This window comes from Pelophylax lessonae (genome assembly GCF_965119305.1).
Source record: "Pelophylax lessonae genome assembly, chromosome: 7".
NCBI classification, from domain to species: Eukaryota; Metazoa; Chordata; class Amphibia; order Anura; family Ranidae; genus Pelophylax; species Pelophylax lessonae.
In genome coordinates, this window is record NC_138774.1 from 203,467,946 (window position 1) to 203,494,224 (window position 26,279).

General features: G+C 45.3%; 1 protein-coding gene across 1 annotated transcript in view; it reads right to left on the minus strand.

Annotated features, from left to right (window-relative positions):
* ARAF (A-Raf proto-oncogene, serine/threonine kinase) overlaps nt 1-25,305 on the minus strand; it is a 77,072-nt gene extending 51,767 nt beyond the window's left edge. Inside the window, exon 1 of the mRNA XM_082262892.1 lies at nt 25,185-25,305. The gene's annotated coding sequence lies outside the window, so the exon portion shown is untranslated. The remainder of the gene's footprint in view (nt 1-25,184) is intronic.
* Between the last annotated feature and the right edge of the window lie 974 nt (nt 25,306-26,279).

The window sequence follows — 26,279 nt, forward strand, 5'->3', positions numbered from 1 at the left end:
AGCCTACTCGCCGAACGTCAGACCCAGGAAGGACTATATGCTGTCAGCCTTTACATGCCCACACTATACCAAGTGCTACCCCTGTGAGTACCTAATTCATCTTATTTAATAAAGCGATTTGTATACAGAGAGCACTAGATTGTTTCTCCCTTCTTTTATCTGAGTATACTGGGACTTGAAGGCTAAACCATTGGAGGTAGAGTATTGCAGAGGATGTGTTTTACCAATGATGCCTGATTGACTCTTTATGAGTCTATATATAAGAGTATACCAAGATCTGAAGGCTGAGCTGTTGGAGATTGGAGGATTGCAGAGGATATACCATACCTAATTACCACTGATGCCTGATTGACTCTATATGAATCCATGTGTAAGGTGAGCTGCTTAAAGAGCACTTATCACTGGAGCACTGGAGGAACTAGAGTGGGATGAAGCACTGATTCACTGTTTGAAGCACAGCACAACTTATTATTGAGATTTTTTTCTGAATTATTAAGGACTTAATTTTTGGACAATTTTACACTATTGTGACACAATTGCACCATTATCACTGGGATTTCACACACAGTGTCTATTATTTTTATTATTTTGTTAATTGTTGTGGCTCATGTTGCACAAATTTTATTAATCATCCACAGAGATTTCTTATTTGCTTGGCAAAGAATCGACATAAATAAAGCTGCATAAAAGAGTACGAAGCGCTGCACTTTTATTTTGCACCAAAAAAAATTAACAAGTCTACTACTGCTGTAAGCATACACTAAATGCTAAAGCTATTCAGGAAACACAAACTACAATGAAGTCAGGAGGAGCACACATTCTGACTAAAAGTGGAACTAAAATCTAAAGTTAAAAAAAAAAAAAAAAAAAATGGGTGCAGGCAGGGTTTTTATTGCAGAAGAGACATGCAATAACTCTGCTGAAATAAAATGAACCTATACGTGCCTTGAAAAATTCATACTGCCTTGAAATTTTCCATTTTTCGTCATGTTACAACCTAAAACGTAAATGTATTTTATTGGGGTTTTATGTGATTGACCAACACAAAGTGGCACATAATTGTGAAATGGAATGAAAGTGATAAATGGTTTTCAAATTTTTTTACAAATAAAAGTGTGGCATGCATTTTAACCCCCTTTACTCGGATACCCCTACCAGCTTTGCACATATGTTGAGAGTGACATTTTTGCCCATTCTTCTTTGCAAAATAGCTCAAGCTCTGTCCGATTGGATAGAGAGGATTTAAACAGCAGATTTCAAGTCTTACCACAGATTCCTAATTGAATTTAGGTCTAGACTTTGACTGGACCATTCTAACACATGAAGATGCTTTGATCTAAACCATTCCATTGTAGCTCTGGCTGTATATTTAGGGTCGTTGTCCTGCTGGAAGGTGAACCTCTCCCCAGTCTCAAGTCTTTTGCAGACTAAAAGGTTTTCTTTTAAGATTGCCCTGTATTTGGCTCCATCCATCTTCCCATCAACTCTGGTTAGCTTCTCTGTCCCTAGTGAAGACAAGCATCTCCACAACATGATGCTGCTGCCACCACCATGTTTCACGGTGGGGATGGTGTGTTCAGAGTGATGTTCAGTGTTAGTTTTCTGCCACATATAGCGTTTTGCTTTTAGGCCAAAAAGTTTAATTTTGGTCTCATCCGACCAGAGCACCTTCTTCCACATGTTTTCTGTGTCCCCCACATGACTTCCCATTAACTGCAAACAGGCTTTGGTATGGCCTTCTTTCAGCAATGGCTTTTTTTCTTGCCACTCTTCCATAAAGGCCAGATTTGTGGAGTACATGACAGTCCTGTGGACAGTTTACCCCACCAAAGCGGTGGATCTCTGCTGCTCCTCCAGTTACCATGGGCCTCTTGTCTGCTTCTCTGATTAATGCTCTCCTGGCCCAGCCTGTCAGTTTAGGTGGACGGCCATGTCTTGGTAGGTTTGCAGTTGTGCCATACTCTTTCCATTTTCAGATGATGGATTGGACAGTGCTCCACAAGATGCTCAAAGCTTGGTATATTTTATTATAACATAACCCTGCTTTAAATTTCTTCACAACTTTATCCCTGACCTGTCTGGTGTGTTCCTTGGCCTCCATGATGCTGTTAATTCACTAAGGTTCGCTACAAACCTCTGAAGTCTTCACAGAACAGCTGTATTTATACTGAGAGTAAATGACACACAGGTGGACTCTATTTACTAATTGTGAAGGCAATTGGTTCCACTAGATTTTAGTTAGGGGCATCAGAGTAAGGGCTCTTTCACACAGGCGTTCCTTTTTTTTTGCCCGATCAGGTCCTTTTTTTTTTTTTGTAACGGGCACGGATGACACTTGTGTCATCCGGTCCGTATGTCCGTTTTTCATCCCATCGGTTTGCGGATGAAAAACTGACATAATGCATGTCTATGTAAATACGGATGTCTGCGGATGACACCACTGACATCCGTTTTTGCTTCCGTTCCGTTTTTTCAAAGGAAGAAAAAATAGGGTTCTCCTCCGTTCAAAAAAACTGAACTGAACTGACAAAAAACGGATGTCAGAGGATGATCATCCGATGACATCCGTATTTACATAGAGATACATTATGTCAGTTTTTCATCCGCAAACGGATGGGATGAAAAACGGACATACGGAACGCCCGTGTGAAAGAGCCCTAAAAGGGAGCTGAATAAAAATGCATGCCACACTTTCTTTTATTTGTAGAAAATTTGGAAAACCATTTATCATTTTCATTCCACTTCACAATTAGAGCCGGTTCACACTACCGCAACCAGAAAGTCGCCCCGTGACTTGGAAGAGACTTGTGCACTACTTTGAAGAGACAGGCGACTTTGTCTGTGGGGAATGCCTGGCTAATCTCTTTCTTCTTCCTGGAAAGTCTGATAACAAGTCGCTTCAATTAAGATAAGGAGGCGACTCCCATTGAAGTATATGGGACAAGTCGGATCACAGGTCGCCTCAAAGTAGTACAGGACCCTTTTCTGAAGTCGGAGCGACTTCAGTAGTGCCAATTAAGACGGCACTGATTGATTAACATTGCTTTTGTTATGTCAAGCGACCTGGGGTGACACAAGTCGCCTCACAAGTCGTGCTATTGTGAATGGGCTCTTATGTGTCACTTTGTGTAAAAAAGTTACATTATTGTTGTAACATGACAAAAATGTGGAAAATTTCAAGGGGGTGTGAATACTTTATCAAGGCACTGTACCTGTATGCTCACATGTGCAGCTCAGCTTACATTCTGGCACAGTGCCTGTGGTTCAGGATGCATGTGCAGACGTGACGTCATCCCACTAAGGCCAAACAAGATAGCAAAAACTGGCACCCAGAAGAAGCCAGGGGGAAGATACCAGAGAGGGACCTCACTATCATCAGATCATTGAAGCAGAGGGAAGTATTTTGAACTTTAGGACCGCTTTAAAGTGTATCCATGGTCAAAATTAAATTAGTTCTCTGGTCACATCATACAATTATTTACATATATTTGAGAACATCAGCATTGTAATAATGCAAACAATAGTTATTTTTGACAATTCAATATAGGCTGACTTGAAAAATCTAATTTCATATTGTGAGCTCTGTTCGTCTGACCAGCTCTTCCCACAACCTCCTGGATTCCCAGCATGCTTTGCAGATTCTCCTCTGCTGTTAACTTTTCATTCATTTCTAAGGACTACATATCCAATGGTACCCTGCTGCTTGCGAGAAGCAATTCCTGTACTGACCATCTCCTGAAATGCTTCCCAGCACCTCTGTAGTTTAGAAGGCAGGTTCTGTGAAATGTGTGACACAGCAGCGCTGTTCACAGAGTATAGTGAATGTGTGTTGCAAAGTTAGTTTATAAACTTCAAGATCATTCAGATAATTAGGAATAGGCTAGAAATAATGGAAATCAAAAGTGGAAATTAATAGAACAATTTTAAATTGGAAGGTCGGGATATTCCTAACTATGCTTAAACCTGTGTGAAAAGAAGATTTGTATACTTACCCATTCTGAGAGTACTCTGGTCTGGGCTTACTCAGGCCATGCATGATATTTTCTTATCTGCAACCACAGGTTAGCTATAGCCTGCTGGCATAATCTCATTCTAAAAATCCAACATGCTGGTTGTACCCTAGTCAATCGATGGATCGACTTGAGTACAATCAGTCTGCTCACACATGGTACAAATCTCGGCTGGTCCCTACTAAACTAGCCGAGATTCAAACCATCCATGATGGGCTTCCCTATGAGGCATCTGTTGTGGGCTTTACCCCCCCTCTTCCCTGAAGCCACTGCTTGGAGCCAATTATGTGACTGGACTGGAGCACCCTCAGAAAAAGGTAGATATACTCATCTTCCTTGTACAAGGTAGTTAGAATAGGAGCTAGAAGGGGGGTGGGAGCAGGTTTAAAGGAGAAGTACATGCTTCTGTGGCTCACAGGAGTGCAGTTCATTCTGCGCTCCTGTGACCCGTGTTAAGCTAACAGCGGGCTGAAGCCGGCTGTCTGCTAATGTCACAGAGCTGGTCCAGGCTCAAAAAAGATCATGGGATTGCCCACATGCCTGGACCGCCACCCGGCTCAGCCTCTCAGTGGGCTGCTGAAAGCCTGAGCTGGCCGCTCCCGCCCCCTCCACAGTGAGCGCTGGAGGGGCAGAGCAGAGAGCTGCTGACAATCACCAGTTCTCTGCTCAGGGTGCTGTGAAAAATTGAGCGATTGGCGGTGTTTGATCGCTCGGTTCTCAGGCTTAGAGCCAGCGGGGGAGCGATGCTGCATCAACCTAGGTATGATTTTAAAAAAAAACACACACACACACCTTTCCCCATACTTCTCTTTTAAGCCAAGTTAGGAAACGCCATGACTTCCACTAAATATCAACCATAGATCTGCTAAAAAATCATTGAAATTTCCACACTAGATTTCAATTATCAAGAGGAGGTTCCATAGGGAATTTGGTCCACTTATAACATAAGTACCTGTAGGTTTCTAGACCATACATTCATGTCACAAACCTGAAGCCTCATTTTCTAGCCGTTAAATTATTGGGGTGGAAGACAACGTGGTTTTCTGCTGCCTGTAACCACCCACCACGTGGTGTTAAGAAATACACTAGGATTACCAAAAGTATTGGGACACCTGCTTTTACACACAAACTTTAAAGGCATCCCAGTCTTAGTCTTTAGGGTTCAATATTGAGTTGGCCCACCCTTTGCAGCTATAACAGCTTTAACTCTTCTGGGAAGGCTGTCCACAAGGTTTAGGAGTGTGTCTATGGGAATGTTTCACCATTCTTCCAGAAGTTAATTAGTGAGGTCAGGCACTGCTGTTGGATGAGAAGGTCTGGCTCGCAGTCTCCGCTCTAATTTATCCCAAAGGTGTTCTATCGGGTTGAGGTCAGGACTCTGTGCATGACAGTCAAGTTTCTCCACCCCAAACTCACTCATGCATGTCTTAATGGGCCTTGCTTTGTGCACTGGTCCAAATCATTTAGTGGAGAGGGAATTGTGGGATAGGGTTGTTCCAGTGAAGTGAGCTCTTAAGGCATCATCATACCAAGACATTTTGGACAATTTCATGCTCCCAACTTTGTGGGAACAGTTTGGGGATGGCCCCCTTCCTGTTCCAACATCACTGCGCAACGACCAACGTAAGGGGGGGGGGGCGCTTCCCGCCTGACCGCCAATGTAAGGAGGAAACTTCCCCCCGACCATCAATGTAAGGAGGGCACTTCCCTCCCTGACCACCAATGTAAGGAGGGCACTCCTCCCCCCCCCTCCTTGACCACCAATGTAAGGAGGGCACTTCCCCCCCCCCCCCCCGACCACCAATGTAAGGAGGGTACTTCCGCCCCGACCACCAATGTAAGGAGGGTACTCCCCCCCCCCCCCTCGACCACCAATGTAAGGAGGGTGTAAGGAGGGTACTTCCCCCTTCGACCACCAATGTAAGAAGGGTACTTCCCCGCACCCCTGACTACCAATGTAAGGAGGGTACTCCCCCCCCGACCACCAACATAAGGAGGGTACTCCCCCCCCGGCCCCCAACGTAAGGAGAGTACTCCCCCCCCCCCCGAACCACCAATGTAAGGAGGATACTCCCCCCCCCCCCCCCCACGACCACCAATGTAAGGAGGGTACTTCCCCCCCGACCACCAATGTAAAGGGGCATGTTCCCACTGAACCCCAATGTAAAGGACTACTTTTTCACTGACCACCATTTGTGAAAAATCTACAATTTTCATGGCCTGGATTTCTTTTTTGGGCACTGTTATTTGTTTATTAATTTTGTCTTTTAGACCAGCTCTAGGTGTCAAATGTGCCAAGTACACCACATTTCTTACTCTTTTATCCACAAATAATGTTTACACTAATGCCCCAAGAGCCGTAGATATAATTATCACCATGGGTTCTCGAATACCTAAAGATAGTTTCGAGACTTCCTCCCTGTTGAAAAGGCTGCTTTAGCGTCTATACACTGAGCCAGATGTTGAAGTATGGGTTGTCCTGGCTCAGTTATACACAGTTTTGACCTTACCAGACCAGAGTCCAGCAATGGCAGCAACGATCCTGCTCCTACCACTGGAAGCACTTAAATCCAACAAATGGTAGAATAAGCCCAGGCAATGCAAGGTGGAGAAATGACCAGGAGAGGAACATTTTCTACCCACTAGATCGGGACATACTTGAAGTTTTTTTTTTTTTTTTACACCTCACCCGTATATCCGGTTTTTATAACTTAATCTTTCAACCCCAACAGGTCATGTATTCAGAATTCCTTCATCTTACAACCAACTTATTTTTTTAGGATAGAACAGAGAAGCGTTACCAGATTTCTCTCTCTCTGTGACCCCACTGTAGAGATTTTCGCCCTCGCTTCCTGTCTATGTGACATCTGTACATTGGGTTTGATTTACTAAAACTGGAGAGTGCAAAATCTGGTGCAGCTCTGCATGGTAGCCAATCAGCTTTTAACTTCAGCTTGTTCAATAAAGCTTTGCCAAAAAAAATAAACTTGGAAGCTGATTGGTTTCTCTGCAGAGCTGTATCAGCTTTTGCACTTTCCAGTTTCAATAAATCAACCTCATTGTAACAAGTTCCATGGCTTCCTCACTCTCCTAAAAATGTGTTTTTGTCTGCGTGCTCTGAGATTTCTCATCACTTCCTGATGGGAAGTGAGGGAAGCTTGCCAATGGTGGACACAGCCAGAAATGAACACAGATTCTCTAGCCCAGGGCTGTCAAAGAGCCATTGATATGTGGGGTGCTCCACGTACAGACTGCAGGGATCAGGAGTGTGATATGTACAGAGTGTAGAGTTCAAGATTATGGCCCAACTCTAGTATTCTAGTACACTAGTACTCTAGTCTCTGTGCAGGCAGCTCTGCCTTGCAGGGAGATTGTTCTCTTCCTCAGATTCTGGAGAGCTGTCCCTGCTGTGCCCTGCCATAAGCACATGCATGGATCTAGAACAGGCATCCTCAAACTACGGCCCTTTGGCTGTTGCAGAACTACACATCCAATGAGGCATTGTAAAACTCTGACATTCACAGACATGACTAGGCATGATGGGAATTATAGTTCCTGAACAACTGGAGGGCCAGAGTTTGAAGACCCCTGATCTAGAAGATCCAGGAGCCGCTGAGAGAAAGTTGTCCCTAGTAAACACAGAAGGCTTCTGTGTTTACAAGCAAGAGCTGGCGGAATGGAGTTTGCCACATTTTGCCTGCAAAACTGGGTGCAAGGTGCCACATGACAAGGCCTGGAGGGCCCAATTTGGCCCACGGGCCTTGTGTTTGACATCCATCCTCTAGCACAGGGATATGCAAACTAAGGCCCTGCAGCTGTTGTAGTCCCATCATGCCTCTGCCTCTGGGTGTCATGCTTGTGGCTGTCAAGAGTCAACAACATCTGCAGGGCCACCATTGGCATATCACTGATCTAGCCAATCTCCATGCTACAAAAACAATGCAGTCTGGAGTTGGGCTTCAAAATTGGATTTTACCCACTCCACTACCTTTTCCCATTATTCCACTCCTACCCTTCCGGAATTTTTTTCTTTTTTTTAATTTTTGGGAAACAACCCCGCAAGTCCTGAATTCTCACCTAAGAAACTTGGGAAAGGTTCCCCTGGGTTTGGGACTTTATAGGCACAAAAATTGAAAAAAAGTTTAAATATACCCAAAATATAAGTTATTCAAAATACAAAATCCAAGATTAAAAACAGCAAGCAGCAATATAATGACAGATAGTATAACCGTGACTGTTCCAGAACCTGAGACCCAACATGTTTCGGAAAAAACCTTTTCCTTCTTCAGGGATGGTTCTTTTGAAGTGCTATGGTTAAACTTGCATTAGGTTATGGTGCTTGCAAATCAAGTTAAAAACAAGTCGGTTGACCGTATTGCAGATTGGCAGTGCTTTTTTCCTTCTAAGGATCAAGAATATATCCTAGACTGAACTGGGTATAGTATTGGATGTAATCAGGCAGATATATCCTGACCTCCAGAGAAACGTACATCATGCATCCCAGGAGGAGTTGGGGGTACTGTGGTATTGGGGGCTGGCTGCAAGAACCCAGAAGTGACTGCTGCCTCTAGATGTGACCAGAGAAGGTGATGTCAATAGGGTGCCGGCAGAGGTGGGGGACTCGAGTCACCTGACTTAACTTAAGTCAGACTTAAGTCACCAGTTTCAGGACTTGAGACTTGCTTGACTAAAATTAATAAAAGACTCGACTTGACTGACTTGGTATTCATGACTTGAGACTTGACTTTGACTTGAGACATATGACTCAAAAGGACTTTAAGTTATTAAATATTTGCATTTTCTAAAGATGTGTTAAAGCAAAATGAATGTGCCTGTTATGTTTCTGACACCACAGTCACTTAAAACACCTCAGTGTGTTCTGATTTTTAGGACACTGGCTGTTTAACATTGGCAATACTTAACATGTTTTTAGTGACTGTGGTGTTGAAACATGACTGGACGAAGGATTTTGAGCTGTTTGGGCATTTCAAGTTTTTCTTTAATATGCCAAGAAAAAAGCACTAAGCAGTTTTGTGGATGTTGAAAATAAAACAAAACCTTTCCTGACCACTGACTTTTAACTGATTTAAAGGTGAAAATTGGGGTAGATCAGTATTTTGACTTGACCAAAATAAATGACTTGACTTGCTTGACTTCTAGCAGGGGCTCGACTTGACTTGCTTGCTTTTCGCCACAGTAACTTGGGACTTGCTTGAGACTTGAAGGTTAAGGCCCCTTTCACACTATGTGTCCGTCGGACGGAGTCCGTTTTTCTCAGCGGGGGAATCGATCCGCCGATCCCCCGCTGAGCAGGAGGATGACAGCTGTTCTCCGCACTGTGTGTGGAGACACAGCTGTCAGTTCCTCATACATCTCTATGTGGGAATCGGATGGGAACGGACCGTCAGTCTGTTCTCATCCGATCCACTGGACGGATGGAAAATAGGGTTTCCATCTGTCCAGATTTGACAGATCGGATGTCAGTGGACATGTCTCCACTGACATCCGATGCCCCATAGGGATGCATGGGGGGACCGTTCAGATCCGCCAAAAAAAACGGACAGGCGGATCTGAACGGTCCGCCTGTGTGAAAGGGGCCTAAGACTTGCACATGTGTGACTTACTCCCATGTCTGGGTGCCGGCATGAAGTAGCAGAGCCCTACAGAACACTGCTGGACTTGCTAGGTAGTTACATAATTAGTGAGTTTGAAAAAAGACATCAGTCCATCCAGTTCAACCTATGATGTGTGTGTGTTTGCTTTTAACCGTACATTGTGTACCCCTGTATGTTGTGGTCTCCAAGGTGCCCATCTAATAGTTTTTTGAAACTATCAATGCTCCCAGCTGATACGACTGCTTGTGGAAGAGAATTCCACATCCTTACTGCTCTTACAGTGAAGAACCCCTTACGCATTTTAAGGTTAAACCGCCTTTCCTCTAGTTTTAGTGAATGGCCACGTGTCTTATTGTATCTCCTCTCTCTGAATAGTTTGTTCCTTATGCTAGGGTCGCCAGTACAGTATTTGTACATTGATATCATATCCCCCCTCAATCGTCTCTTCTCCAGAGAGAATAAGTTCAGTGCTTGTAGTCTTTCCTCATAGCTGATGTCCTCCATTCCCCTAATTATTTTTGTTGCCCTTCTCTGGACTCTTTCCAATTCCAGCACATCCTTCCTGAGGACCGGTGCCCAGAACTGGACAGCATACTCCAAATGTGGCCGGACCAGAGTCTTGTAGAGGGAGAATAATCTCTTTATTTCTGGAGTGAATCCCCTTTTTTATACATCCCAGTATTCTGTTGGCTTTACTTGCAGCGGCTTGGCATTGCATGCCACTGCCAAGCCTCTTGTCTACCAGTACCCCCAGGTCCCTTTCCATCCTAGACTCACCCAGAGGTTCCCCCCCTAGTGAGTAGCTTGCTTTCTGGTTTCTGGCCCCCAAGTGCATTACTTTACATTTTTCAACATTAAACCTCATCTGCCATGCAGTTGCCCACCCCGTTATTTTGTTTAGGTCCGCTTGTAAGGTTTCCACATCCTGCTAAGAAGATAATGGCATGCTTAGTTTAGTATCATCTGCAAATACTGAGATTGTACTAGATATTCCCTCCTCTAGATCATTTATGAATAAATTAAACAAGATTGGTCCCAGGACAGAACCTTGGGGGATCCCACTTTCCACACCCGCCCAATCCGAGTACTCCCCATTAATCACCACCCTCTGGACTCTCCCCTGGAGCCAGTTTTCTATCCAGGTACTCACCCTATGGTCCATACCTACCTTCCTTAGTTTGTACAGTAAGCGTTTGTGGGGAACGGTGTCAAAGGCCTTTGCAAAGTCCAGATACACCACATCCTTAGGCTTACCTTTATCAAGGTGGCAGCTCACTTCATCGTAGAAGGTTAATAGATTGGTTTGGCAAGAACGTTTTTTCATGAATCCATGCTGATTACTACTAATAATACCGTTTTCATTACTAAAGTCTTGTATGTGGTCCCTTAACATCCCCTCCAAAATCTTGCAGACTACAGATGTTAGGCTGACCAGCCTATAGTTACCCGGGATACATCTCGGCCCCTTTTTAAATATTGGTACCACGTTGGCTTTTTCCAATCAGCTGGCACTAGGGCTGCGCATCTTCACTTATCTCGCGATTCGATTACGATTATTAGGGTCGCGATTCGATACGATTCGATTCTGCGATGCATCACGATTACTATGGGGACCCTTTTCTAAAGGGGGATCTATGGTGACCCTGCTCTAAAGGCGGATCTATGGGGACCCTTCTCTAAAGGGGGATCTATGGGGACCCTTCTCTAAAGGGGGATCTATGGGGAGCCTGGGCCTGTCCTAAAGGGGATCCAGGGGAACTGAGCTCTAAAGGGGGGTCTATGGGGACCCTGCTCTAAAGGGGGATCTATGGAATAGATCCCCTTTAGTGTAGGGTCGCTATAGATCCCCCTTTAGAGCAGGCCAGCATCCCCAGAGATCCCCCTTTAGTAGAGCAGGTTCCCCCATAGATCCCCCTTTAGTAGAGCCAGTCCCCTCATAGATCCCCCTTTAGAGCAGGCCACATCAGGTTTGAAGAGTTACCTGATGCTAGTTGTAGTACCGTAGGCCCTGGTGAGGAATGCTGGGCTCTGTAGTCCCCCTAGTTGTAGTATAGCAGGCTCTGGTAAGGAGGAATGCTGGGCTCTGTAGTCCCCCTAGTTGTAGTATAACAGGCTCTGGTAAGGAGGAATGCTTGGCTCTGTACAGAGCTACAGAGCCCAACATTCCTCCTTACCAGGGCCTGTTATACTACAACTAGGGGGACTACAGAGCCCAACATTCCTCCTTACCAGGGCCTGTTATACTACAACTAGGGGGACTACAGAGCCCAGCATTCCTCCTTACCAGGACCTACTGTACTACAACTAGGGGGACTACAGAGCCCAGCATTCCTCCTTACCAGGGCCTACTGTACTACAACTAGGGGCACTACAGAGCCCAGCATTCCTCCTTACCAGGGCCTACTGTACTACAACTAGGGGGACTACAGAGCCCAGCATTCCTCCTTACCAGGGCCTACTGTACTACAACTAGGGGCACTACAGAGCCCAGCATTCCTCCTTACCAGGGCCTGTTATATAACAACTAGGGGGACTACAGAGTCTGACCACAGCGTGCCCCCAGATTGACCACAGTGTGCAACCTTTCAATGCCAGAGTGACCAGCGTGCCCCGAAATTGATCATAGCGTGCCCCCAGATTGACCACAATGTGCCCCCAGAGTGACCACAGTGTGCACCCTTTCAATGCCAGATTGACCAGTACACTTACCTGCAGTGGCAGGCGTCTTCTCCTCGGTCCTCCCGCCTCCTCCGAGTCCTTCGAAGCCCCCGCTCTCCTCGGTCCTCCCGCCTCCTTCAAATCCTCGGCCACACACTATCCCCCGCTCTCCTCGGTCCTCCCGCTCCTTCGAGTCCTCGGCCACACATGATCCCCCGCTCTCCTCGGTCCTCCCGCTCCGAGTCCTCGGCCACACATGATCCCCCGCTCTCCTCGGTCCTCCCGCCTTCTCCGAGTCCTCCGCAGAATCACTCCGCTGACGGGGAGGGCAGAGCCGCAGAGCATAGGCTAGGCAGGCAGTGGGCGGTCCGACCGGCGCCCAGCCGGAACTTTATGTGCAGTGCAGCGGTTCATGATGCGACGCGGCGCTTCTTCATGTATACCCCGCCCCCGGAAGTGACGTCATTAGGTAATCGATTATTCAACCACCCCGAATCGATGCAGAATCGCGAAGGGTCGCATCGCGATGCATCGATTCGGCGATTATATTCAGCAGCCCTAGCTGGCACCATACCCGTCAGTAAACTATCCTTAAAGATCAAGAATAATGGTCTGGCAATCACCTGGCTGAGCTCTTTCAGAACCCTTGGGTGCAAGCCATCCGGTCCCGGTGATTTATTTATGTTAAGTTTCTCTAGTTTAGTTTTAAGTCTATCTTCTGTTAGCCATGGCGGTATTTCCTGAGGTGTGTTGTTTAGTTTGGCCTTACAAGCTAGGTTTATGTAGCCCCCTGATTCTTTTGTGAAGACTGAAGAGAAGAAATTATTTAACACTTCCGCCTTTTCTCTGTCCTCAGTGGCCATATTTCCTTTGTCATCTTTTATGGGGCCAATGTGTTCTGGCCTCGCTTTCTTACCGTTTATATACTTAAAAAACTTCTTGGGGTTCTTTTTACTCTCCTCCGCTATAGGTCTCTCGAGTTCTATTTTAGCCGCCCTGATTTCATCTTTACATTTCTTATTACACTCTTTGTAATGCTTAAATGCTGCCAATGACCCCTCAGTCTTGTATTTTTTGAAGGCCTTTTCTTTAGCACTAATATACCTTTTTATGTTGGAGTTTAGCCACCCAGGGTTTAGCTTTGCTCTTTTAAATTTATTTCCCTTTGGAATGCACTGGCCAATCCCCTTGTTAAGTATGCTCTTGAAGCACTCCCATTTTTCCTCCGTGTTCTTTGTTCCCAGGGTTCTATCCCAATTGATATTTTCTAGCAGTGAGCGCAGTTTTGGGAAATTGGCTCTTTTGAAATTCAGCATCTTAATATTACCCTTGTGCTTCCTATTACTGTAATTAATACTGAAACTTATTGACCTATGGTCACTGTTTCCTAAGTTCTCCCGTATTTCTATATCCGTGAGCAGGTCTGCATTGTTAGTAATCAGTAGGTCAAGTACCGCATTGTTTCTTGTCGGTGCATTCACCATCTGACCCATGAAATTGTCCTGCAGAACATTTAGGAACTGCCGAGCCTTGGCTGAGTGTGCGGTTCCTTCTGCCCAGTCTATATCTGGATAATTAAAGTCCCCCATTATAATGACATTTCCCATCCTTGCTGCCAATCCTATCTGTAAAATTAGGTCCACCTCCCCCTCCTCCCTCTGGTTGGGGGGCCTATAGCATACGCCCAATATTACCTTCCCCGCCGTGCCATCCCTTTGAAGCTCTACCCATAGGGATTCTGCCTCGTCCTTAGCTCCATTATTAATATAATCCCTCATATTTACCTGTATACTGTTCTTAATATACAGACATACCCCTCCCCATTTTTTACCTTCTCTATCTCTGCGATAAAGGGAATACCCCTGAATGGTCGCCATCCAGTCATGAGAGCTGTCAAACCAAGTCTCTGTTATCCTATCCCCACAAAATCTAAGTACTCCTCAAACATCAGCAGCTCCAGCTCTCCCATCTTGTTGGCCAGGCTTCTGGCATTGGTATACAAACCTCGTAATTTTGACCGGTTACAAATATCCTCATTTGATGTTTTTAGGCTGCTCTTGTGATTTTTCCCCATACCCACCCTGGGTATAGGAGCTCCAAACACCCTACCGCTAATGCCCCCATTTCTGCCCTCTGAATCTTGCTTTCCACTGGCTAATTCAACATCTGTACTCTCCCCCCCATTCCCTAGTTTAAAAGCCCCTCTAACTTTGTGGCCATCCTCGCACCCAGTACGGCTGCACCCACCCCATTTAGGTGCAATCCGTCCCTACCATAGAGCCGGTGGCCGACTGAGAAGTCGCCCAGTTCTCCAGGAACCCAAAACCCTCCTTACTACACCAGCTCCTCAGCCACTCGTTAACTTCCCTAATCTCCCGCTGCCTCTCTGGTGTGGCTCGAGGTACAGGTAGTATTTCGGAAAATACTACCTTGGAGGTCCTTCTCCTCAACTTAGCGCCCAAGTCCTCATTTGGGACCTGGAATTCAGAGGCTGAGAGAGGCTTGAATAGGCTCCAAACGCTTTTTACAGAGACACTGGTCCTAAAGGGTTTAACCCACCTGCAGGAGGAACCTGTCAGCAGGTGTCTGTGAAGCATATAGAACAGCGGTCACTAAATGGCGGCCCGCGGTCCATTGGCGGCCCGCGCGATGCTTCCGCCCGGACCGCCACCTGTATTCTGCCCCCTCCTCACTGCGGCTCCCGGGTCACTTGCAGCCGGTGTCCTGTCAGGCCGCGAGCCGCGAGTAGGGGCGTGACGTCACGCGCGCGCCCTGCCCCCTGCTCCTGACTGATAGACATTGCGGTGTCCTGTCGGGCCGCGAGTAGGGGCGTGATGTCACTCGCGCGTCCCGCCCCCTGCTCCTGACTGCGGCTTCCTCTAAGCAGGGCAGCGAGCTAGGGTGTGACACTATGTGCACGCCCCGCCCCCCTGTTCGCGGCTTTTGGACAGCTCCTGGCTCCAGGTATGTGGAGCACATTTTTAGAGGGGAATATCTGCATTTAAAAAAAAACCTCTCAAGCTTTAACAAGTGTGCAGACAAGTGGCATATTTTGTTGTGCTCATTAGAGTGCCCCATAAAAGAAACAAAATATGCCCATCAGAGTACTCCCTTGACATAAAATGTGCCCCATATTTTATGCTAAGGGACAAGCTGATGGGCATATTTTATGTTAAGGGGCACGTTAATGGGCATATTTTATGTTGAGCGCAACGCTGATTTACACGTTTTGTTTTGCCCATCAGAATGCCCCCTAACATAAAATGTGCCCATCAGAGTGTACCTTATTTTATGTTAATGGTCACGCTGATGGGAATATTTTATGTTAAGGGGCACTCTGATGTGCATATTTATGCTGTGGTACACACTGATGGGCATATTTTATGTTAAGGGGCACTCTGATGGACATATTTATGCTATGGGGAACTCTAATGGGCATATTTTATGTTAAGAGCAACGCTGATTTACACGTTTTCTTTTGCCCATCAGCGATCCCACCATCATAAAATATGCCCATCAGGGTGCCCCCTAACATAAAATGTGCCCATCAGCATGACCCTTAACATAAAATATGCCCATCAGCGTGCCCCTTATTTTATGTTAAGGGTCACGCTGATGGGCAAATGTTATGCTAAGGGGCACGCTGATGGGCATATTTTATGTTAAGGGTCACGCTGGTGGGCACATTTTGTTCTGCCCATCAGAGTGCCCCTAACATAAAATGTGCCCATCAGCTTGCCCCTTATTTTATGTTAAGGGTCATGCTGATGGGCATATTTTATGTTAAGGGGCATGCTGATGTGCATATTTATGCTGTAGTACACACTGATGGGCATATTTTATGTTAAGGGGCATGCTGATGTGCATATTTATGCTGTGGTACACTCTGATGGACATATTTATGCTATGGGGCACACTGATGGGCATTTTTTATGTTAAGGGGCACTCTAATAGGCATATTTTATGTTAAGAGCAACGCTGATTTACACGTTTTGTTTTGCCCATCAGCGTGCCCCCTAACAAAATGTGCCCATCAGAGTGCCCCCTAACATAAAATGTGCCCATCAGCGTGCCCCCTAACATAAAATGTGCCCATCAGCGTGCCCCTTATTTTATGTTAAGGGTCACGCTGATGGGCAAATTTTATGCTAAGGGTCACGCTCTCGGACACATTTTATGTTAAGGGGCACTCAAATGGGCATATTTTATGTTAAGAACAACGCTGATGAACACGTTTTGTTTTGCCCATCTTTCTGAGTCATAGCACAGACTTCAGATCCGGACCTCGGCCCAAAGAAAATTTTAGCGACCGGACCTCCTTGAATTTTAATTCATTACCCCTGATATAGAAGGACACTGAGGAGTCAGAGTGGTGGACTGCATATGATGGAGACTCTGCTTAGTGGCTGGAAAACTCCTCTTTGGGGCCCCCAAAGGCAAACAGGGTTGTAACCCTGTTAAGGGCCAAGGTATGTAGGGGGTGAGCCAAACGCTTGATTTTTGTAGTGTGGAGTGTTTAGTGCAGCAATCCGTAATAAACGACTGGCTTAAGGATCCCAGCTCTAAAATAATTAGGGGGCAAAAAAAAAAAAAAAAACGCAAAATGTGACAGCCCAAGGCCCTGTGCACACTGGTGCGCTTTTGCCCTGCTAAAACGAGCCTTTCCAGATTGCCAAAAGCACAAAATAAAATAATTCCCTTTAAATGTTATCTGTAAACATCTCTGCGCTGCGTTTTTAAGAGCCCTTTCACACAGAAGTGTTAAAAATAAAAGGAATTTTTTGGTATTTCAGGACTGCCTGCCCGCATTGTACTGCTAACAGCCGACTCGTACAGGAACAGCGACGCACCTGTGCGTCACTCCCTGCTTCCGGGTTTTTGACAGTCAACACAGAAGGAAATTATCGGTTTCTTCTCCCAGATTTTTAGTAAAAGCAGCACATAATACACACACTTAACCCCGATGTTAACCCCCTTCCCAGCCAGTGTCATTAGCTCAGCGACAGTGTATATTATTAGCAATGATCACTGTATGAAGCTGGGTTCCCACTGGTGTGATTGCAGACATTGCATGTGATTCGCACCACATTCCTCTGCACATCACATGTGATGCCATGTCTGTGCAGAGCGATTGCAGCCTTAGTATGTTGAAATAGTATTTGTACCAAAATGGTGCAGAACCTTTTTTTCCTCCGCACCTGAATCGCATCACATGGGTATTCACATTGAATTCTATTTCGGGTTGTCCTTAAGATAACATTGACACCCGCTGCAGATCGCACGGACTCCGTGTGAATGCTTAGAGTGCGAAGTGGGAAAATGCAGCGAATCTTGTGCATTTCCCGCATCGCATAAGGCTGGGTTCACAACTGTGCGATCACAGACATTGCATGCGATTCACACTGCATTGCTATGCAGATCACATTCAATGGCTATGCGATACGAATTCAAGGCTTAAATCGCATCGCATGCGCACTAAAATGGTGCAGTGTTCACACCCATGCGATCCGATTCCTGCTCCATTTGACAGTTCCCACTGCGATCTGCAAGCCGATCTGGAGGTGTCATTAACTTTACCTTGACACCCGCAGCGGTTTGCAGCTGTCAGTGTCAGCCAGTGTGCAGGGATGTGTGCGGGACGGGCAGGGTTTCCCGCATTGCAGCAGTTTGAACTGGGACTGAATGTCACTTGTGATGTCATTGCCCGCCGCACTATCGCAGTCCCACTATGAGTCGCTGATGACAGCCATTAATATTATAAAAACATTCCAATAAACTGTATATACCACAGATTGTAGATGCTAAAACATTCGCACAAACAATATATACCTATTGGGATTTTTTTTTTTTCCAAAAACCTAGCAGAATACATTTTTGCTTCAATTTATGAAGAAATTACATTTTTTAAAATTATTTATTATATCTTTTATAGCAGAAAGTAAAACATTTTATTTTTTTCAAGGTTTTCAACCTGTTTTTGGTTACATATTAATAAAATAAAAACACAAAGGTGATCTAATACCACCAAAAGAAAGCTCTATTTGTGTAAAAAAAAATTCTATCAATTTTCTTGGGTACAGCGTCGCATGACCGTGCAAATACCAGTTAAATTAGAGCAGTGCTAAATAGCAAAAATGGCCTGGTCACGAAGGGGGTAAAACCTTCTGGAGATGAAGTGGTTAAAGTAGAACTTAAGTCACAAAGCAAAGTCCTGTTAAGAGGACTTCAGGTTGCCCCCTTTGCAGGTATAACTATGTAAAACAAAGTGCCTATACTATTCAATAATTTTTAGGCACTGCTCTCCATTTTTAGGCACTGCTGAGTTTGTAGAGGTCGATCTCCTGACAACCTTAAAGCGGAATTAAACCCTCCTATCCTTTTACAGCCAATGAAGCTGCTTCTGTTTGATCTGCAACTGCCATGGTGCTCCATGGCAGTTGCGTGATCAGTTACGACACCAGCCATTTGATGGTTTGACAAATTGATTGAGGACACAAGCAAATGCGAGTTAGCAATCCTGACATTCCAGGAAGGTAACTGTTTTTTTGAATTGGTTAAATTGATGGGTTTAGTTCTGCTTTAGGATTTACTGCTGTTCAGGGGCTCTGGGCTTCAGCAAATGGCTGCCTCAAGCAATACTGGGGGCAGTTTGCAGCACACACTAAATTTGGTAGCATAATTAATGTGTAATGTATGTTCCTTGCTAAAGAACATTATTTTTTATTAAGTCGTTATGGGTAAAGTTCTGCTTTATAAATCAGTGCCTATACTGTTTAAAATCCAGTAATACACTGTCTCATCCTGCTCTGCACATGCTCAGTTGCTCTCTATTTTTAGGCACTGCTGAATTTGTAGAGGCAGATCTGCTGACAGCCCTAAAGTGGACTTAAACCCTTCTATCTTTTACAGCCAATAAAGCTGCTTCTGTTTGATCTGCAACTGCCATGGTGCTGCACATGTGATCAGTTAAAACTCCAGCCATCTGAGGGTTTGACAGTTTGGTTGAGAATACAAGCAAATGTGACAGTTAGCAAACTCAGCATTCCAGGAACGTAACTGCTTTTTAAAACCTTTAAAAATGAGTTTAGTTCCACTTTATGATTTACTGCTGTTCAGGGGCTCTGGGCTTCAGCAAAATGGCAGCCTCCAGCAAGAAAAAACAGGAGCAATGCTGGAGGCAATTTAAAGCACACACTTAGGGCTCTTTCACACGGGCGGTCCGATCAGATCCGCCTGTCAGTTTTTTAGGCGGATCTGATCGGATCCTCCATGCAGCTCTATGGGGCAGCGGGTGTCAGCGGAGACACCTCCGCTGACACCCGCTGCCATCCGCATCCGATCCTGTGCTTGAAATCTGGACGGATGGAAACCCTATTTTTCCATCCGTTCAGTAATCGGAGCGGAGCGGATCTGATGAGAGCGGACAATCGGTCCGCTCTCATCCGATCCCCCATAGAGGGCAGCGGGGGCTGAGACACCTCCCTCTCCGCTCTGCAAGCGGAGACGGAGCTGTCACCCGCCCGGCTCAGCGGGGATCGCGGATCGATCCCCGCTGAGCAACACGGATCCGCCTACGGAGCGGACCGTGTGAAAGAGCCCTTACTTTGGTAGCATAATTATTCATGTGGAATGTATGTTCCTTGTTAACTGCTTGCGGACCGTCCCACGTACATAATTATACTGCGGCATGGCAGCAGCTCTATGCCAGACCACGTACCTAGTATATGGTCTGACACTTCCGGGTCTGGGGCGTCCCCAGCGACCTGCTCCCGCTGTGACTGGACACAGCAGAAGGTCAATCAGCGGGGTCTGATGGATGCAATGTCCCTCAATCATTTGGGAGATAGGCAGATCGCCGTTCTGTGAGAGGGGAATGTACTGATCCTGTGTTTCTGCTCAGCAGGAAAACCCGTCTTTACATTCCCCCAGTCAAAGCACCCCCCCCCCCCCCACACACACACACACACAGTAAGTATGCACTCCCTAGGAACACAACCCTTTGATTGCCCCTGATGTTAACCCCTTCACTTCTTTTTTAGCACTGATCACTGTACTAGTGTCACTGGTCCCCAAAAAAGTGTCAGTTAGGTGTCTGATTTGTCCGCTGCAATATCGCAGTCCCACTATAAGTTGCTGATCGCTGCTATTACCATTAAAAAAATAAATGTGCATTAATTATTTTTTCTGAAAAGGTGAACTTATCCTTTAAGGTGCGCTTTTGAAAAACTGCACCAAAGAAGCAGCATGCAGGACTTTTCTACAGTGCCTTGCGAAAGTATTCGGCCCCCTTGAACTTTGCGACCTTTTGCCACATTTCAGGCTTCAAACAAAGATATAAAACTGTAATTTTTTGTGAAGAATCAACAAGTGGGACACAATCATGAAGTGGAATGAAATTTATTGGATATTTCAAACTTTTTTAACAAATAAACTGAAAAATTGGGCGTGCAAAATTATTCAGCCCCCTTAAGTTAATACTTTGTAGCGCCACCTTTTGCTGCGATTACAGATGTAAGTCGCTTGGGGTATGTCTCTATCAGTTTTGCACATCGAGAGACTGAAATTTTTGCCCATTCCTCCTTGCAAAACAGCTCGAGCTCAGTGAGGTTGGATGGAGAGCGTTTGTGAACAGCAGTTTTCAGTTCTTTCCACAGATTCTCGATTGGATTCAGGTCTGGACTTTGACTTGGCCATTCTAACACCTGGATATGTTTATTTGTGAACCATTCCATTGTAGATTTTGCTTTATATTTTGGATCATTGTCTTGTTGGAAGACAAATCTCCGTCCCAGTCTCAGGTCTTTTGCAGACTCCATTAGGTTTTCTTCCAGAATGGTCCTGTATTTGACTCCATCCATCTTCCCATCAATTTTAACCATCTTCCCTGTCCCTGCTGAAGAAAAGCAGGCCCAAACCATGATGCTGCCACCACCATGTTTGACAGTGGGGATGGTGAGTTCAGGGTGATGAGCTGTGTTGCTTTTATGTCAAACATAACGTTTTGCATTGTTGACAAAAAGTTTGATTTTGGCTTCATCTGACCAGAGCACCTTCTTCCATATGTTTGGTGTGTCTCCCAGGTGGCTTGTGGCAAACTTTAAACCACACTTTTTATGGATATCTTTAAGAAATGGCTTTCTTCTTGCCACTCTTCCATAAAGGCCAGATTTGTGCAGTATATGACTGATTGTTGTCCTATGGACAGAGTCTCCCACCTCAGCTGTAGATCTCTGCAGTTCATCCAGAGTGATCATGGGCCTCTTGGCTGCATCTCTGATCAGTCTTCTCCTTGTATGAGCTGAAAGTTTAGAGGGACGGCCAGGTCTTTGTAGATTTGCAGTGGTCTGATACTCCTTCCATTTCAATATTATCGCTTGCACAGTGCTCCTTGGGATGTTTAAAGCTTGGGAAATCTTTTTGTTTCCAAATCCGGCTTTAAACTTCTCCACAACAGTATCTCGGACCTGCCTGGTGTGTTCCTTGTTCTTCATGATGCTCTCTGCGCTTTAAACGGACCTCTGAGACTATCACAGTGCAGGTGCATTTATACGGAGACTTGATTACACACAGGTGGATTCTGTTTATCATCATTAGTCATTTAGGTCAACATTGGATCATTCAGAGATCCTCACTGAACTTCTGGAGAGAGTTTGCTGCACTGAAAGTAAAGGGGCTGAATAATTTTGCACTACCAATTTTTCAGTTTTTTGTTTGTTAACAAAGTTTAAATATCCAATAAATTTCGTTCCACTTCATGATTGTGTCCCACTTGTTGTTGATTCTTCACAAAAAATTACAGTTTTATATCTTTATGTTTGAAGCCTGAAATGTGGCAAAAGCTCGCAAAGTTCAAGGGGGCCGAATACTTTCGCAAGGCACTGTATATGCAGATTTTTTTTACGAACAGTTCCGTAGGGTTTACGCACTTCCCACCCAATGATATCATATGACGTCGTGGACTCTGAGTGGGGATATCTGAATGGTGCAACTACAAGCATTCCCTGCGCCGTAAAAACAATCATAGCGGCTGTTTAGCCGATTATTTTTACAGTCGGTAGGAGGGGGGGGGGGCTTCTACCGATTTGCTCATGCGATCGGCGAGCCAGAGATTAAATTTACCATAGAGCTAACAGAGGACCAGATGGTCCCCAGTCATCTCTATGACCTTCTTTGTAAACACTGCCGTTGTCTCGGATGTTTTTAGGCTTTCCAGCCTAGAGGAGATATGTGGGGACTTCTAGATGCCATGATCTTGCTGTAAAGAGGACCTGTCATGCCCTATTCCTAATGTAACCAGAATAAAAGTGATCAAAAAAAAATAAAAAAAATTAAAAGGAGACAGTGTCAAAATATTAAAAAAAAAAAAAAAAAAAAAAAAAGGAAAATTAATAAAATAAAAAATATATTGCCTCCCGTCCCTACATGCAGAAGTGAACGCATACTTACGTCACGCCCGCATATGTAAACGGCGTTTAAACCACACATGTGGGGTATCACTGCAAACGTTAGAGCAAGAGCAATAATCCAAGCCCAAGACTTCCTCTGCACCTCTAAACTGGTAACCTGTAAAAAATGTTAAAGTGTAGATTTTTAAGTACCAAAGTTTGGCTCCATTCCATGAGCGTGCGCAATTTTAAAGCGTGACATGTTAGGTATCTATTTACTCTGCGTAACATCTTTTACATTATGCAAAAAAAAAAAAAAAAAATTGGCCTAACTTTTTTTTTTTTTTTTTAAATTCATGAAAGTTTTTTTTCCCCAAAATAAGTGTGTTTCAAAAATTGCTGCGCAAATACTATGCGACATAAAAAGTTGCAACAACCACCATTTTATTTAAAAAGAAAAAAAAAAAAAAAAAAATTGGGTAGAGGCACTACCCTAAATATTACCTAAATTGGTCATTCTAATTGCCGATACCATCAGAGCCCATTCACAATAGCACGACTTGTGAGGCGACTTGTGTAGCCCCAGGTTGCTTGACATAACAAAAGCAATGTTAATCAATCAGTGCCGTCTTAATTGGCACTACTGAAGTTGCTCCGACTTCAGAAAAGGGTCCTGTACTACTTTGAGGCGACCTGTGATCCGACTTGTCCCATATACTTCAATGGGAGTCGCCTCCTTATCTTAATTGAAGCGACTTGTTATCAGACTTTCCAGGAAGAAGAAAGAGATTAGCCAGGCATTCCCCACAGACAAAGTCGCCTGTCTCTTCAAAGTCTCTAAACGAGTCTCTAAACGAGTCTCTAAACAAGTCTCTAAACGAGTCTCTAAACGAGTCTCTAAACGAGTCTCTAAACAAGTCTCTAAACAAGTCTCTAAACAAGTCTCTAAACGAGTCTCTAAACGAGTCTCTAAACGAGTCTCTAAACGAGTCTCTAAACGAGTCTCTAAACGAGTCTCTAAACGAGTCTCTAAACGAGTCTCTAAACGAGTCTCTAAACGAGTCTCTAAACAAGTCTCTAAACGAGTCTCTAAACGAGTCTCTAAACAAGTCTCTAAACAAGTCTCTAAACAAGTCTCTAAACAAGTCTCTAAACAAGTCTCTAAACAAGTCACGGGGCGACTTTCTGGTCGTGGTAGTGTGAACCGGCTCTGAGTGAACTAGTTGGAAGGCCAAATCTCAAACATGATTAGTGGATATTGAATAATATAAAACTGTAAATGAGGTTATACTAAAATCATATAAATCCTTATAATAATGTGCAAATTACCACAATTCAGTGCAAATAATTAGGTTTTTTTGTTTTAATGTAGCCCCTGCTCTTGTAGTGGGAAAATTGGGGGCAGTAGCTTGCTACAATTTTGTAGTATGTAATTAGGCCCTACGTCCCATACACATCCAATTATTTATAGGATAGAGTACTTGAACCATAGTGCGTATATATTTCTCTTTTCTAACCACCATTTTATTCCCTAGGGTCTCGGCAAAAAAAAAAAAAACATATGTTGGGGGGGGGGGTCTGAGTAATTTTCAAACAAAGAAAAAATGATGTTTTTTACATGTAGGAGAGAAGTGTCAGAATTGGCATGGGTGGTAATGGTAAGTGGTTAAAGGGGAAGAGTTTTCATGCACCCGTGTGAAATGGGGGGGGGGGTTCTAAAATGTTCTGCCTGCTGCATCTTTGAAAACGCACCTTCCATTGACTATAATGGAAAAAGGCAGCAGAAAAAGACACCACACTTTTTTATTTTGTAAATCTTTTGAAACACGTCAATTTTTTCCCAGGCCACCTCATGTAAAACGCAAACACGCTGCGCTAAATTTTAACAATACATAAAAAAACAGGCTAAAAACACAAAGCGTTTTACAACGCACCAGCGTGAACGGGTGGCTTCAGTGGGCAGTCGCTGTATATACACGCCCATGGCGGCCTGAGGGCGTGTAACGCTACAGCGCGCTCCCTGCTCACCGACAGTTCTCGGTGATGGCTTTTGATTGGCCCCCCGATCATGTGACCACTGAGAGCCAATCACAGTGATTGTGTGACAGAAAAGCCATGCTGCCCACCTAATGGGGTTAGTCTGTAAGGACACCAACCATTCCATCTCAGGGAAATCCTGAAAACAAGACTAGTTCTCAGGTTGAGTAATATATAAATATTATATCCTCCATGTAGTATAGAGACCCCAGCAGTTTATATATATATATACACACACACTCTATGTAGTATAGAGACCCCAGCAGTTATATATATATATACACCCCACTCCTCCCCTGAGGGCAATGTACACAGTCCCCCTCCCCCCAGTGTTATGAGAAGTTAGTAGAGCCGAGTGTACACAGTGCACCACTGACAGCACACATACATTACCCATCCCCCTTCCTCCCGGTACACCGTACCTATCCCCCCCACACCTCACAGCGGTGACGTCACTCAGGGCCCGAGCTCTCACTCACCCGGTACTATCAGCAGCCGCCGCCATGTCACAAGCAGAAGGTACCCGCCCCCTCCTGCGCCCAGCTCCCCGGGACAGGCGGCTCCCCTGCCACGCCATTGGCCGCCAGAGGCTTCAATCAGCGCTCGAGGCGCCACGCCCCTCTCTCCGTAGAGAAGGGAGAAGGCGGCAGTGACGTAAGGCAAGGGTGGAGCGAGACGGACGGTGACGTCATCCGAGAGAACCTGAAGGAGCTGGAATGTCCCCGCCCAGCAGTGCGAGGGGGGAGGAGTTCCGCCCTGTGTAGTGCAATGTGCACAGAGATAGGCTGGGTCGGGCGGGGAAGGTCATGCTGTGCTGTGTTATGTATCAGGTGAAGTGTGGGGCTGGCCTGAGCTGTAGGTCACCCGGAAGCCAAGGAACTATGGAGGCAGAATGTGTTCATGTGTTGTAAACGTCCCCTTTGAGTGTAGTGTGTACTGCTGTGTGTACATCTGCACTCTCTGAGCTTTGCCTATGTCTTGCACCTACTACCAGACCTACTGGGGTTGGTTTACTAAAACTGGAGAGTGAAAAATCTGGTGCAGTTCTGCATGGCAGCCAATCCGCTTCTAACAGCTTGTTCAATTAACCACTTGCTGACTGTGCTATAGCCAAATAGACATTCTGGGAGGATGTCCTCCCATGCTCACCCTTCTCGCACCCCCCCTGCTGGGTCCTCCCGAGCATGGATCGGGGTAAAGGGCCAATCACAGTGGCCCTTTACCGCGTCATCACTCCGTCTAATGAAAGAGCAATCACTTTGTTCAGGAGACCGGCGTCATGTCCGGTTCTCCCCCCTCATCTCCTCATATGCTGTATTGATCGGTGAAAGGAGAGACACTGCAGCAGCATGAGAGGGCTGGATTTGCAGTGCACATCCATGCCACATCAGTGCACATCCATGCCACATCAGTGCTCATCCATGCCACATCAGTGCTCATCTGTGCCTCATCCGTGCTACATCAGTGCTCATCCATGCTACATCAGCGCTCATCTGTGCTACATCAGTGCCACATCTGTGCCTCATCCATGCCACATCAGTGCCTCTTTCGTGCTACGTCTGTGCCACATCAGT